At 34.0% G+C, this 12,758-nt stretch overlaps 1 protein-coding gene across 1 annotated transcript in view; it reads right to left on the reverse strand.

The window, feature by feature from the left end:
* Positions 1-12,758, reverse strand: part of LOC118737160 (elongation of very long chain fatty acids protein AAEL008004) — a 157,768-nt gene that overhangs the window by 94,099 nt on the left and 50,911 nt on the right. The window lies entirely within an intron of this gene.

A 12,758-nucleotide genomic window follows, 5' to 3' on the forward strand; every position in this document is an offset into this window, starting at 1 on the left:
CTTATCGTGTAGCGGTAGCTTGCGGAAAGGTGGAAAACATATATTTAATAATTGCGCCGGGTATTTAATGTTCGGCTCCGCCCGAACTTAGACTTTCTTACTTGTTGTTTTGTAAAAAGCTCTATAAGCTCCGTCGCCTTCGACTGGGGTAAGCAGCAGAGTCAATAATATACAAATTGATATCGAACTATATGAGTATGCGGGCTCCCTGATCAATTTTTTCATTTTCATGTCAATGCCACGTAATCATTTATGGCACTGCCAAAAGCAAAGCACTTAACATGCCCTTGGTTTTATTACATACTTTTATCAATAATATTTCTAATTGTCATTCCAAAAGCCATAAATTGCAATAGTTTCACTGTCAACGCAAACCTCAAGCTGCTAGCATAAAGCAATAATTGCAAGTGTCAGTGCAGCAAAGAAGTGTAAAAAAAAAACGTAAGTAAATGAAATATACAAAACAAAAAAAATCTTTTTTTTTTTTCAAAAAGTTTGTATGCAACTGTCGATGATATGCATTTTGCATTCCAAAAATTTCAAAAGCACGTCCTCAAAACATCAACGGCGACATTAATTGGCTACCAAATGTGCGAAGGAGCAGGCTGATAAAAGGGCAGCTGGACAGGGGGGGCGGGGGGCCGGTGATGGGCTGTGGTGGTCTCTCAGCAGCAAACGGTAGCCAACTACAATGTCGGCAATTGAAATTTACCCACAGTACTATCAGTGATGATGGCCTAGTGTTTATTACATAAGTACTTTTGCTTATACTCAACACAAACATATTAACATTCATTAGGGTGTCTCACAATAACAAACCTAAAAAAAATTTTGAAAATTTTCTCAAAGCTTATTCCCGCGCCTCCTGCTCTGTACATATGCATTGTACGCCGTATGATAGCCTTATATATACACATCGGAAGTTAAGGTTTTAGTCCTCAATTGCTGCTGATAATCTTTATATGGGATGTAAGCTTTCTGTTTGCGATTATGGACTTTGATTTTCGAGTTAAGTTTGCAAGTCCAGCATGACTCTAGCATGTGCATTATGGCGTTGAGACCTTAAATGACTCGGCCGCGGCAGTATAACTGAATCATATCGTCGTAGATTTAATGTAACACCGAAATTCATAAAAAAAGAAGACCTTAACTGATTTATAAATCGAAAATTTGTATGAAAATGCCACTTTATAAAGCTCTTTAAAGCAATTTTATTTTTTGATGAATAAGGCCATAAATGTTTTAGCAAAATTGTTAATTATTTCTTAGTAAAAGATTTCAATGCTATTTAGCTCATACTATATACTAAATACTGAATTTAAGTAAAATATTTTCATGAGTGTCTAAAAGGAGACAACTTTTTGGCGTGGCATCCTAATGTACTATGTATGTGATTGTGCATGTACGAACGTAAATACAATACGCATATACATACATACTTCATTGATAACTCCACACATACATTCATATGTTTGTAAACATGTACGTATGTATGTATGTATGTGCGCGTTGACTTTAAATACGTACCTACGCTTTACCACTTTGTTGGCCGCCGTCGTTTACTTTATTGCTATTTGATCACATTCTTTGGCTTTACAATGTCAAAACAAACGTGTCCATAGCATATTAAAGTTATTTTGGCCAACAATTCAATACTTAAAAATTTAAGTGGCGCATACTTTTACATATGTACATTTTACATAGGTAAATACTTATTACTTAAAGTAATGGCCATAACGAAGCGTTTTGTACTCCCATGTATGTATGTATGTTTGTAAATAAATAAGTATGGTACCTACCCTCCAGAAAAAAAAATAGCAATTGATAAAAAATAACCAACTTGTAGCTAGCTTTTTTTGCGGAATTTTTATGAAATATACAACTTGCTACAAAAAGCTAACTTGAGAGTGTTTTCTTCAAAAAAGTAAGAAAAAGCAAATCAAATTGTTTTTCTTACTGATATTTTAGGTCAAAAAGTAGTTAGTTTACTTCCTTCCCAATCAACTTCAAGTTAACTTATAGTTAGATACATTTCCCGCAGGGTAGTTGCGCACACAAACACACCTCCCAGTTTTGAATTTATTTGCTTACTATACGAATATGTAATTCCAAGTTCATCTGCAAATATGTACGTTTGTATGCAGACACAAATGTTTTTTATGTGACTCTGTAAACCAAAAAATTTTATTGCACAAATAATTCGATTTCGACAATGTGCATACAAAGATTTACCAAAGACAATGTGAAAACAAATAATAACAAGTAATTTTTAGCAAAAAAAAACCCGACTTAATAAAAATATATATGTATCTACTATATATTTCATGTTTCAATGGTCGGATCTCAACCAACTACCTTTCCGCTGCAAAAATAATTATCGAAATCGGTTGACGTGGTCCAAAGTTATGCGGTAACATACATAAAAAATAAATAAAAAAAATAAAAAAATAGGAATATTCCGACGAACTGATAACCTCCTCCTTTTTTGGAAGTCGGTTAAAAATTGTCCTAACATACATAAATATATATTGATTTATTCTTCCTAAACAGTGCACTGCAAAAAAATATGTAGTACATACGAATATTAAGTGACAGCCATTTCGTTCAAAGGTGAGCGTTACAGAGGCATGGTAAAAATTTTATGCAGCCGGAAATTGAAGACATGAACTTGGACGACCTTTGGTTTCAGCAGTATTCCCCACCGCCTATGCCACAATTGATCTTTTGCGTTCCAACTATGGTAATTGTGTTATCAGCCCTCCCGGCTATGTCAATCGGCCACAACGGAGCTGCGATTTGACGTGCTTATACTTGTATATACGAAAAAAAATTATGTTTGTACATTTAATTTTAAAAAGGAAACACTATATGGACCACCCTGTTTACATTACATTAGGCATATGGCATTTTTTTATTAAATGTACCTAAAAGAGAGGATGAGAAATGATAGAAAACCACGAAAATTAAATTTTATTTATTTTTTTTTTAATTTTGAACAAAAAGTTCACTCAGGGTACTGAAAAAAACATACACACATATATATATGAATTCTTGAAAATCAATATTTTTCTATTGAAAACTCTGTTTCTCTCCAGGAGACTTCCAATTTTTATTTAACCATTTTTTAATATTAACTATTTTTTATAGGTCCCCCAATAACCCAAAAGAGTGGAATGGGGTTACCCATAAAAAAAATTATATTAAAAAAAGGGAAAATAACAATCCTAGGGGGTGAGAGCATTAAAATTCGGACTTTACTTTTTTGACATGCTTTTTTAGACCAAACAAATTTTTCAAAAACGATATTTGGGTTGGTTTTTCATCATTCCTCATCCTCTCATAATAGGTTCATTTAATTAAAAAAAGCCATATGAATAATTTACATAGTACAGGGTACATCTTTTTTTTTTAATAATAAATGCTTAGAAATTAACGTAGAAATTTCGTAAGCTCGCTCACACAAATTACGTCTACCACACACAAAGGCATACATACATACACTTCTATGAGTATGCGAGTGTGCTTAAATGGTTGCAAGACATTTTTAGCCACATTGACGCATTGCTGCACTGACGCATTGACGACGCATTGTTGTGCCATTACACTGACGTGAGGACAATCGGTGACGATATGCCCACAGGTGATTTTTTGTATGATTTAACAAATTTGTATGTCTCATGCATATTTTATGGCGACCAGCGAGCCGCGAAAAAAAGGAGCAGGCGAATTGGGCGCTCATTCGGGCTGTTGTTTTTTGTGATGCATGGGAGGTTGTAAATATGAGCATACATACATAGGTACATATGTATGTATTTACATGCTTGTACTTCTTTAGGCATATAGTACCGCTAATTTGCGACATCGAATATCCGTCATTAAATTTAGGAAATAAAGGAAAGATGCGTCACTGCCTGCCGAGGGGCGACCGCAATTACAAAAAACTGTTTTTTGTTTTTTTTTATGTTGGGTTGAAACGGGCTTAACCCCAGGCTCGGCGGAATGTTAGCGCGTACTGCTAATCAGTGTTGCCAACTTTGGAGTTTCCGGAAGCACTAAAACTTGGAAAAAAAATCCTTTTGCACACAAACCACACTAATTTTATAGAGAGAGAAGAGAAATACTAAATGATGCCCTAACTAGAAAAAGATTTGTTAATTTCATAATATAACCTTAAATATCTCCAAAAACCATGTGCGGCCATATTTGGATTCGGCACCAAAAATTCTACAAGATACGATGTGTTTTACTCAGGTGTTAAAAAAGTAAAAATTTGTCAAACTGTGTAATCAATCAAAATTTGTACAAATAATTACGAAAGAAATACTTAACTTACCTGCGTACTAGTATTTTCAACGCGAATACAATTTAACAAGAACTTGGGTTTGCAACTTGAAGTTTTTAGCAATCATGGTTGCATTTTATTACAGTTAAATTTGTGGATTCTTGTAAATTCAGTGCCGTCACAGCTTTAAATATTTCAAATACTTTTATGTTTTAACTATCTAAGAGAAATTTGAGTTCAGAAAAAAGCACTAAAAAGGCTCCAGGCAGTAAAGCATTTTTTTGGCGTTTTCAAAAAGCACTAAATCTAGTACTTAAAGCATTAAGTTGGCAACTATGATCTTCTTGTCTGGGTATAAGTGGTAGCTGTAAACATTTCTCCATTTCTCCATCGTACAGGTATCCAGATTCGTGGCCAGTTGAATGTCAAGTAGGGGAAAATTCATTGAATAAAATTCTTGTGAATTTGACCTTGGGATGACCATGGCATGACCTCTAGATGACCTTGAGGAATAAAGGGACCAGCGACAACAAAAACAAAATTTTTATTTTTATTGAAAAAATTGTTTGTCCTATTTGACCACCAAATGGCCTCGAAGCTGACATTATCGAGGTTAACGGACCTCGGATTCGTGTTCAACGAATCTAAAACCCCATATATAAATTTTCAGTTTTATTCAATTAATTTTTCCAGCGCGTCGAATAACATAGGGATACACTTTTTTAATCGTTATTTTTTGATTTTTTTTCTATCATATTGTAACCGTTATTCTCATATATAATTTTTTTGGTCATAAAAACGCAGTCTCCATTAGAACGGGTTAAATTGTTAAACAAAATTAAAATTCAAAATAACGATTAAATTTGACCGGAAAAAATAAAAATCCAAATTAAACGATTATTCTTGATCGAAAAAATAAAAATCAAACGATTATGCTTTTGCAATAATTTGAAGATAAAGATCTTGATATTTAACGGTTATTTAAGGTCCCTGGTCATTCAATCTCTATCAGGGTCCGTCGCGAAGAGGGCCATAAGTTTTGTGTAGAATAGGTCCCTAGAAAGCCGCAACCGTCTACGTTTCCGTGTCTCACGGCCGAAAAATAATCAATATTTTTCAATATTTTTAAGCAAAGTAAACAAATATTCAACGAAAAAATATTCATAGAAAAAAAAATATTAACTCGAGTTGTAAAAATTGTATCCCATATCAAATGGTTTTACGAAAATTCTCATTAATTGTTAAAGAGGTTGTCAAGTGTAACTGCAAAAAAGCCGTAACTAACTAATTTTTTTTTTATTGCTTAAAATTATGTGCGGACTTATAATTCGATGAAATGCATCATAATAAACCAAAAAGGGAATTTTGGTTACTTAGATACGGCTTTTTGTATTTCAGCGACGATTTGAGATAAGGCCTTTCTATATGAAGGTAGCGATGTGTAGATACTAGGGCATTCAATGCCAAAGCATTTTAACAATGCCGGGATTTCGGGACTAAAAAATTTTAATCCCGGGATCCCGAAATTTTTCGGGAATTCGACTTCATCACAACTTTTTGCATTTTACAGTATTATTCAAATAACATAGATTCATTGTCACCACATTTGGTCTTAGGGTTGCATAATGCCCTTATTAAATATAAGAGTACGTTATTTGATGTTTAAATATTTTTTTCTAAAACATGTATCTATATTACTTGTCAAAAACATTTACTCAAATTTGCCGAAATCATTTTCCACAATAGGCCAACAAAGTAAAATCCAGAACAACTCTGCCCCACTGTAAAAGCTTTACGGAGCTTTAATCCCGGGATTTCGAAACATGGAAAAGTGTTCGGAATCCCGGAATCCGGGGATTCTGGCTCCCGGGATTGAATGCCCTAGTAAATACTAATGATTTCGCAAATCTCAAACTATTATTTAACAAAAGAGTACAAGGCAAGAGATTCAAATTCAGATTACTAACAATAGATACATAAGTATGTATGTATGTATGTACGCATGAATCTATGCATACACAACTGTGCCAAAAAAAATTAAGAATTCTTACACAAAGTATTTAAGTATTTGGAGCTGCTGTTGCGTGCTTAAGTACTTACATTTATGAGAATAAATGCATATTCTTAATAACGATTTAGTATGTAATAAATAACCACCTGCGTATCTAAAAAAAACAACCCTGTTATTATTCTACATCAAGTTGCATTGCGGTCAAGTAAAAAGACAACTCTGATACATGCATTGGGAAAATTTACCAGTTGCTTTACTCCAAAGAGCATACATTTACACTGTTTGATAATTCATCAAATTTGTGTAAGCTTTAGGCTTTTTTTCCTAGCTATTTTCATAGCAAAATTTAAATTTCTTGCATTCTTTTTGTATACTATGAAGCTATTACCAAACGGAATAGAGGTTGTTTCCAATACAACGAAGCAGTCATTTTAAGGTCTCAGCCAAGCAGGGCCTAAATGTGAGCGTTTATATGAAGTGGTTATATTTGTTTTTAATTCCTTAATTATTTCAAGAAATTAATATAAATAAGGCGTATGAGTAGCTGATACCCATGAAATCTGGCGTGTAAACATCTGGCTAGGCAGCAGACGATTCAGTTCATAGTAACTTCGGAAATGGTTCAGGACTATTTCACCGCTAGTCCCTAAATGGTCGTGAAATAGTTCCGAAATGGTTATGAAGTAGTCCTGAACAGGTCGCGAAATGATCCCGAAATGGTCTTGAAATAGTTCTGAACAGGCCCCCAAATGGTCGAAAAAGTCGGGAACATCTCTCGAAATAATCACGAACAAGTATTGAAACGGTCCCAAAATGGTCCCTTATAAGTCCTAAATTTATCCCTAACAAGCCCCAAAGTGGTCCGTAAATAATCTAGAACTAGTTCCCGATATAGTCCTGAAGTAGGTTCAAAATTTACCGAAACCACTGCCAATATAGTCCTTAAATGATCCTAACAGGTCCCCAAAGGGTTTTGAAATAATCCCAGTTAGTCCCTGAACAGGTCCCCAAACGGTTCGGAAATGATATTGAATTGGTTCCGAAATGCTCCCAAGCTAGTCCCGAAATGATCCCGAACTATCATTTGTACACACAAGAGGCAATTATAGGCTTTCTGCTGGGTTTATGCAAATTTTACCCACACCAAAATGGAAGATGTTTTCGCACCAAAGTTACACTATACCATATATGTGGGAATCGTTGTGGAGCTATTTTAAATATTGTTATTGTGAGTAAAAGCGTCACTTAGGTATACCGTGAGAATAACAGGAGATATAAAATCAAAGAGAAGTGCTAACAATCAGTCAGTCATTGACATTTGCGCTAAAGATTCCTGGTTCATATGCACATAATAACCATTAACAAATGATATATGTACATGTATGTGTGTTCATCAACAAAATCTTCATTAACAACACCAATACTCGTCTATATGTATACACAGTATGTAGTATGTATAAATGACACTTAGCACCCATCAACCAGCCAGCTGTCAAGCGATACCAATTCGCATGAAGGTTAATTTGCGCCATCGCAATGCCAACGAATCGGAGTGTATTTTGTGTCTTCAAATGAACTGATTGTTTGCCAAAAATTGGTGGAAAAATAACAACGAAAAATTGTCGTTTATATACCTATAAGCACACATGTAAGTACGTACCTTTATAGGTACATATATATATCAATTGCATTTGTGTTGGTTGTCATTACTGATGTTGCTACCAACGTTAGTGCGACGTTTTACTTTCAATAACTTTGAAGTTTATCCACAACGTATGTACTTAATAATGTAAATAGTTCACAACGTTTTATTGCAAAAAGAAAATGTGTTGCGCAGTTATTCCATTATTTCACTTTTTTCACACTGCCTATATATTGCTCGAATGCTTTTAACTCTCTGTGGTTTGTTGATGACTAAATAGGCATGTTTGTCTGTACATACATATGTATACTTATATGTAATTTAACCGTGAACTGACCACCCACACCATACATAGCCAGTGGCAATTTATTTGCTGGACTTACATATTTGGATGCGCTAACGGAATTAGGTCTAACGCGCATGCGTACATGTTCACATGTTATAGACCCAAAAATAGATGAAATGCGTGCCTATTTTATTGCAAAATATACTACAATGCTCGATTTAGCTCCACAGTTTTGGTGTTGAATGATTTAAATATTCAAAATCCTACGTTGTTTTAACATTTATTTATGTTTGTATGAGGGCTTTGTATAAATAAACACATACATACATACATATGTACATACGCAAGTGGGTAGAAACTAAGTTGACCCATTAAACAAGTTAATAATTACTTGAATCGTCTTTATTTTTGTGTTATTTCATAAACTAGTAATTCAATAGTTATCGAAACTTTGCCTAATACGCTGCAATTTCTTACAGCAAAAGTTAATTTGGGAAAATTGCTTCATGTTTCTTTACTTTGTTTTTAAACTGATAGCATATTGTAATGTTATGTAACACTATGTTATGTTTGTTGAGTTTTGCTATGTTATGTTATGGTTTATTGTAAAGCTATGTTATGTTGTACAAAGCATTTCACATCAACTCACCACAGCTCACTTCAAATCATCTTAGCTCTCCTGATCTCACCTCAACTAACTACACATCAACTCCTCTAAATTCACCTCAATTATTTCTAGCTCACCTCACTCTAACTCACCTTATTTCATCTCAGCTCAATTAACCTAACCTCTTTTCAACTCAACTCAACTGAACTTACCCCAACTAATGATATTTCACCTAAATTCTCCTCATCTCACATCCACTCACCTCACCTCAGCTCAGCTTACCCTTACACACCTTAACTTGTATAAACTCACCTCACCGGAACTCACCTCGATTCATTAAATTAAATTAAATTAAATTTCTTAATTTAACTGCTGAAAAGTTACAAGTAACAAAATTCTAAACAGCCTTTAGTTTCCTGTCTTTACTGAGTTCTCTCCTCTAAATAGTAAGTAATTCATTATAAAATAAAAAAATATATCTCAGAAATCGCAGCATAAAATTGACGAATTAAACTCACAACACTTAATTGTACACGCTATTGATAGTCCATAAACACGGCCAATATTTTAAAAGCTCTTTTAAATTTAATTTTTAAGACCAAAAAAATATTAAAGGTGTTGTCATGTATTTTTTTCTAAAAAAAAAATCGAAAAAATATTTCTCTTAAACAATTAAGCACTATCAATATTTGTTCTATGTTTTTTTGAAACGAATGTCTTTTTATTTTAGTTATTTAAAACACCTTCAAAACTTCGACAAAATTGCTCACTAAAAACGACTTTGACGGCCTGCTGAGCAGATATTGTTTCTTTTTTTACGAAAACGAAACTCGCCGTTTTTGGGTTTGAAGTTCTCTTTATCAACTACGAAGGACAAAAAGTTAATTTTAGTATGTAAGTATGAACACTGAATTTTTGCTACAAATATGTCTCAAATTCTTTTGTAGCTTCTTCCGGTGTTGCCCAAGGCAGTATCCTGGGACCGTAGCTTTTTGCTATTTTCATGAATGATATTTGCAAATTCTTTACCTATTCTAATTTTGCTTTATATGGGGAAGACTTGAAAATTTATTTTACTATTTATTCGGAGTCAGTTTGATTCGATTAAGATCCAGACTGGTATTAACAACGTAACCTCGTGGTGCCAAAAATAAAACGATCTACGGCTTAATATAAACAAATGTTTTTACGTGTCTTTCTCAAAATCCTGTTCCCATATCGTAACTTCCTATTCGATAAGCAGCTCAAGTCTCTTCATTTTCGACCTAAAGTTTTTATTTCTAAGTCATATCGATAGTACCATCGCAAAGTCCTATGCCTTGCTTGCTTACATACGCCGGTTTAGCTCTGACTTTAGTAACCCGTATACTTTGACGCTTTTGTTTACGTCCCTAGTTCGTTCTGAACTAGAATATGCGGTGTTCATTTGGATACCTTACTTCGATTGCCATATTAAAAGACTGAAGCATGTTAAAGAGGTGTTCTTACGCTTCGCCCTTCGATAAGAGGTAGTTATGCTACCAATGCGCCTAATTATAGAGCCTTAAGGGAACTTAATTCATTCTAAAATTCCATAACCTTTTACGTATGTTCTTCTAAATCTGAATTTGGGCTTTTTTAAGTGAATTTTGTAGTTACTTCTAAGCAAAATTTTATTTATGAAATACAAAATTATTTTTTTCGTTTTGCATTAAATACTCTTGGCTTAAGATTTCATATTTTCTTCATAGTCTGTAAATAAGCATTTGTTACATATAACTAAATAAATACATAAATAAATAAAAAAAAATTGAGAAAAATTACCTATATTGCTTTCGAAGTTTATCTAATATCTTTTATGCTGAAAAAAGCAGCCATATCTGGGTAGCAAAAAGCATATTAGTGATTACTAAAGGCCAGTATACAGCTCACAAGAAAAACAAAAACTCCATATAAAATGACGTGCAAGAAATGGCTAAGAAATTTGCTTTTGTCCTTAAGGCAGTAAGCAGTTCTTAAGAAATTTGCTATGCTTTCTACTACGGTTTGCCGTTTTCTTGAGAGCTGCATACTGGCCTTAAGAGACTAAAAATTTTCTCTTGGACGTCTTAAATAGACAGCGAATGGGACAAACGGTTATTCGTACAAACTATTCAAAAATGTCGTTTAGAAGCACGTTCCGAAAAAGCCTAAACAATTGGCCTCATTCACATTCATGAACACATCTTTGCCTTCGATTAAGTATTATAATTTACAAAAACAAGCATTAACTATAAACCATGTTTACACCTTAATTGGACAAGAACGTCTTCCTAAGCCCACACAGCAGGAGTGCAAAAAGCGCACGTGCCAACTCGGCGTATACGCAACATTTTGCCTCCTCAAATGTCCAACCTTTGCGCTCGAACCTTGAAAGAACGTCGGCCAAAACAACATTAATTAGTTGTCAACTTTTCAAATATTTTGACCTTTTCTCGTGGTTTATGCTGTAAACAAGGAATGAAAGAAAAAGTGTTCGGCTGTGACAATTGCGACAGCACAGCTTTTATATGTATGGCTAACAATGACGAGATGACAATGATTTGACTAAAAGCATGCAATTTGTTTGTAAAACAAGAAGAAGAAGTGGCACGTAAAGCGACGCAATTTTGAAAGCGACTCCATTTTCGAGATACGTAACTTAATGCGCCTAACATTTAGTGATCTATTCATATTTGTACAAATGTGTGTACATAACATACATACATATAACTCTACCCAGCAAAAACTTTTCATTTTTTGGGAAGCACTTATTTTTGTATCAATGGAGTAATGCAATAAAAGTGGCCTCGAAACAATTTTCGCTTATCCATTCCATTACATGTAATGCAATGGCAAGAAATTTTACATTAATTCGATTACTTCCAATGACATGCACATGTAAAAATAATGGGCCTTATGCATAAAAAGTGAGCTTAAGCTCAGACTCAATTTTTGCACTGAAAGGGTGAGCTCAAGCTCAAGAATTTGTACTGAAAAACGAGTCGGAGCTTAAGCTCACTTTTTATGCATGAGGCCCAATGGCTTCCTCTAAACGAAAAGTTCAGCGAAAATTGTCTTGAGGCGACTTGTAATGCGTTACTCCACTGATACGAAAATAAGTACTTCCCAAAAAATGAAAAGTTTTTGCTGGGTATTTGCATACACAACTTACGTACATCATACATATGTACATATGTATGTATAAACACATTTTCTTGACAAATGCAGTCTGTCATGCCACTGATGTTGATGACCGCTGCCTTGCATGAGTTGAGCAAATAGAAGTTTGATTTCTCAGTGCGACAGTGCTTTTACTAAAAAAAACAATTGCGCAGGCGCCCGTTTACAAGTTCAGTTTTTATGACAAAATTTTTTGTTTTACTAAATAAAAGTTCCACTTGCGTGTATTTGACTTTGAATTGCGCATTTATCAGAGGCTTGTATAATTACTTAATTAATGTTTTCTTTATAGCTGTTAATAAGCACTTAGAAGTGCGCCGTCGGCTTAATTCAAATTCAATATTGTTTCCTACACTTTCAGCAAGAATAGCGATTTTCACTTTATGCATTCAATTTTCTTCGAGCATTCAACCATTTAAATTTTATAATTACCAAGCAATCAATAAAACAGATTTGTAATTATGGGCGTGAATTTGTTGATTGCGGCAATATCTTTTGAAATCGAAAAAAAAAATAAATGCAATAACAGCTTTTTATACAAGCACTTTTAAAACGCAATCTTACAAAGAATGCAATTAATGACGGGAGTTTTTTCTCAGAACTTGTTTTATACTTTTTATAGGGAAATTACAGTCTCTACCATTTTGTGATGGAATTTCTGTGTGTGAAGTGTGGCCTGGCATCAGCGCAGAGAAAACGGGTTTAGTAATCTTTGCAAAGGTAATATTTTTGATTCCGAACTAGTCCAAA

Source organism: Rhagoletis pomonella, unplaced genomic scaffold, assembly GCF_013731165.1.
Source record: "Rhagoletis pomonella isolate Grant_MI unplaced genomic scaffold, Rhpom_1.0 Rhpom_scaffold_00004, whole genome shotgun sequence".
NCBI lineage: Eukaryota > Metazoa > Arthropoda > Insecta > Diptera > Tephritidae > Rhagoletis > Rhagoletis pomonella.